We start from the raw sequence: 4,448 nt of genomic DNA, 5'->3' as shown, positions 1-4,448 counted from the left end.
TAGAAGTCTCACAAGCACTGGCACGACACAACTACTGACTATGCCCCGGCTCGCTTTCTTAGTCTCACTAGTTCCATTCGGTGAGTGCTCGACAAACGGGAAGCTATTGTAGCCTGGTATCAGGAGCGGCGACGCCAAGCCGAGCGCGCAGGAGTTCCTCCATCTAAATTTCTTCTTGAAAACGACCAGCTGAATTTGATACTAATTCTATCACTTTTGACACCAATCGCTTAAATCAAACGTGTCTGCCAAGCGGAAAAGGAAACCCAAGTGGATGACCTTCTCAAGTTATATCTCGCTCGGTTGAACATGTAACACACGTTAAATGTTAACAAAGCTCTGCAGTATTACATGTCGACAAAAGCGCAACCTAAGTGGATTACCGTTGGTGAATTAACTCCTCTTGCTACTTTAACGCGCATGCGTCTTTGTGCAGCGCTGGATCAACGGTTTTTCTCACGATATTTTAAGTATGTAGCTATTCGTGGAGCAGCGTACGCGTTTGAAATGCAGCAACTTTTGATCCTGTCGAGCTACGCGTTATTGAGGGAAAACAAGAGCCGGTTTTGCACTTTTGGAAACAGATGGAGCAGTCAGGAGAGTATCTTATACTACCGAGAGCAGCCAAACTTCTCTATGCTGTTCCAGCCTCTTCAGCTCACACTTAGCGAGATTGCAGTGTGGCGGGGAGTATGGTAACCTCGCAGCGCACCAGACTGTCCCCGCAAAACATTGACATGGCAACCTTCTTAAACAGGAACAGCAAGCTTGTTGACCCTGCTCAGTGTCAAGCAATTCCTTCAAGCGAGATTGGGGAACATGTACCGGCAAGTATGACATTTCCAATTGAAATCGTACCCGATGAATTTGGAGAAGATTTGATTACCGATCTTTTTGCGAGTACTAGCCTAGATGGGCTGTGACGATTGTATCCTCAGCAGTTCCTAGCCTTGCGAACTCGGCGTGCGACTCGCATTCATCGCCGCGCTAACTGCACAAATAGACACGATAAAACGTTAGTGACGTGCTTCGGTTTTTCATAAATCACTTCTTACCACGTAGTTGATGAGCTCGAGCGCTGTGAGCACGAGCAGCCTCTTCAGCTCTATACTTGACATCACGTTGCGTCTGAGCGATAATTTTGTTTAGTACTATCGATGGTGCCTCTGCACCAGAACGTCTCGACGCACGTGACTTGGTTCGGGCTGCCCGCGTATGTCCTGATCTTTCTCTTCTGCCAGCGCAGCGACTTTCTGGCTAGCCACACTGCTGTGAGTGATTGTGCGAACACTAGTGATAGTCTCTTTAACGAGTCCTCGCAGCAACCCCTCTATCCACTTATAGGAATCACCATCTCGGCTACCATACTGCGGTATTGACAAACGCCCCTCCGCCACTTGTCGATTCTTCAGAGATTCAACGCCGGAACCATCGCGCTCGTTATCACCATCTGTGCTTAATTTGCTCTCTAGTACTGTCAAACGAGCTTCCATTTCCTTCACATTAACGCCCAGGAGCTCGCATTTACGCCCAAAGGCTTCAATGGCTTCATCCTGACGATGTAATGCTGTGTCTAGCCGCTTCGTGGTTTCTACTGCATTAGTGCACATCACACCCTGCAATTTATTCTCCAGTCGGAGCTCTGACTCTGCCATTTCTCCGTAAATTTCGTGGCGGATACGCTGGTGCGCTGACTCAAGCTGCTCGTCATTTCTCTGCGTATGCTTGGCTTGAGCCGACTGAAAGGCCAACCGCATTTTAGCTTCCAAGCTAGTCTCCACATTCGCAGAAGCCGTGCTAACACAATGTTTTATTAGCTCATCTTATTCACCGAGTTTTGCTTCAAGGTGTTTATTCACGGACTCGCTTGCTCGCCTCGATTCTTTCCCCAACCAGTCATTACCATTATCTACCAGAGTGTCATGAACTACACCTTTGCCAGTCCAAATCGGCGACAGTGTAAAGCAAAGCGGTGTGAAGTAACTTAAGTGACAAAGAAATTTTTAATTTTTATTTTCAAAATTTGACTTTAGAGCAATGGCGATTTAGTGCAGAGCTAACTGGTGGTCGGCATCAAAACCTCTTCTTCTGGCATCATGCCAACAGAACCAAAGCATGGCCTCGCGGCCCGGACACGCGTTCTCGACGCACACAAGGCTGGGCAGGACTGGGCTGTTAAGTGTGGAGGAAGAGCCAGGACTGCGTCCAGCTCAAACCTGAGGCTCAGGTGCCTCCAGGACGCGATGCTCGCGTCCAGAAGCCGGACTTCGACGGACCATTGGCTGGCGAGCCGCCAGCCCCATCCTACTGCTAATCCTACCAATATATGTTACCGGGGTTTTTCCGTGTGCTGCTACACACTCGACAACTTGCGCCGTCAAGAGCAAGCAGCAGCACTCGGTTTTCTCCCCTGCTGGACTTTCAGTCCCTGCAACTTACTGTTGTTACGACTACTTCCTTCATCACAATGGTCACCACTCGGCGTAGCCGAGGAGCGACCATCACTCAGGTTATGAGCCCAAGAAGGAGAGCTGGAAGCCCAGTCCGGAGTACGCAGAGCTCGCGCGCGTCCGACGAGTTGCAGTTGCCTGCAAGAGCAGACGAGACAACGTCAGACGAGACACATGCGACGTCACAAGCGTCATCAACCCGAGTTGAGCAACAACTCGAGCTCTTATTGGCCCAATTCGGTACCGTTATGACTACACTGACCAATCAGCAGCAAGTGCAGAACATTCCAGTGGAAGCATCTACCCGACGCCCACAAAGGCAGCTCATTCAAGAATTCTCAGCGGCTCGAGCACAACCGCAGCGAGTGCCGACGCCGTACGGGCCCCGCCGAGGAAACCCAAGCACAGAGGAACTTACCGCCGACGCCAGCACGCGTCAGAGCGAGCCGCCAAGAAACCCAAGGACGTCCGAGGCTGCAGCGCAGCCAGTCCAGACCGAGGCCGGGACCGACTCCGCTACGGACGAACCCATGGTTGGAGACCACAGATGCACAACCAGAGCGGACACGTGCAGTTGAACGCAAGACTTACCGATACCAACTACCAGACGTGGCGCGTCGAGATTTGCTCCATTCTCGACGTCGCACACCTCTTGGACCCCATCATGGAGCGCGAAACGATGGCAGACCAACGTAACGAAGGACAGCGCGGCTGTTTCAAGCAACGACTGCGTGTTGCTCAACGTGAACTTACGATGGGACTTAGTCAAGAGCTACAGATGCGATTTACAAGTGTTATTCAACGTGCTGATCCTATCCTACTGTGGCGAACACTGGAAGATCATTTTGATAACCATCCTGGAGTAAACAGCGTGTTTCTCAAGCGAGATATGCTGAATCGTCGCCTGCAACGTGACGAACGACTTGACGATTACATTCGTGACATCGACGACTACCAACAGAGACTTCGCCGCGCGAACAAGCAGCTGCCTGAGCAGGAAGCCGTCTCTATCCTATTGTCGAATACAGTGGGTGTGTACCCAGCGGTGGTAAACGAGCATGAAGTACGTATTGGACGTGATGAGTCCATTACGTGGGAGCAAGCGATCGAGCGCCTTCGACTCGCTGACCACTCACGCCAAGAGACTGAGCTACAGCAAGGACGTGGTGGAGGTGGACGTGCCGTCCAGCGAGATGTTGCATTTGTTGGTGGCCGTGGCGACGGACACAACGACGGAAGAGGACGTCGAAACTCGAGCAGCAGCCAAGCACGAGGCAACAACAGCCGCAACAATCGTCGCAGCCGCAGCTCATCGCCGCGTGGGCGGAACAAGCGGCAGAAGAGCAAGAGCTCATCCAGTGCGAGGGATGACATCGCCAAGCGAAAGGCGAAGACGAAGTGCAACACGTGCGGAGAGCAAGGACATTGGAGTGGCGATCCTGAGTGCCGCCAGCGTGGCAACAGTAACAACAACAACAACTCGAGCAACCCGCCGCGCAGGATGATCGATGTGGTTACTGTGAAGACAGCCAAGTCGGCTGCACCGACTCAAGCTGAAGGACAAGAGCATGTACTCGCGGTGCGTGACAACTTCAACTACAAGGACAAGGACAAGGACCAGGACATGGTGGAGTGGGTGTTGGATAGCGGCGCGCAGACCAACGTCTCGAGCGACCTTACCTTGTTTACGGAGCTACACGAAGACTCAGTTGCAGAGCTAGTCTTCGGCAACGGCACAACCGAGCGCGCAACTGTGGGCACAGTGCTTATGCAAGTGCTGAACGAGCACACGGGCAAGATCGAGGAGCGCCTCCTTGATGACGTGAGCTACGCCAAGTCGGCTGCCTACAACCTGATCTCGCAGACCTACATGCAATTCAAAGGAAACTTCAAGGTGCGCATCTCGCATGATCAGAAGACTACGTGGCTGGTCAAGAACACATTGAAGCTGCGCTTCCAGTACATCCGCGGGATGTACCGCATGTGGACGCCACGTCA

This window comes from Phytophthora infestans, genomic scaffold (genome assembly GCF_000142945.1).
Source record: "Phytophthora infestans T30-4 supercont1.1 genomic scaffold, whole genome shotgun sequence".
Lineage (NCBI taxonomy): Eukaryota > Oomycota > Peronosporomycetes > Peronosporales > Peronosporaceae > Phytophthora > Phytophthora infestans.
Note: the sequence above shows the minus strand (reverse complement) of the source record.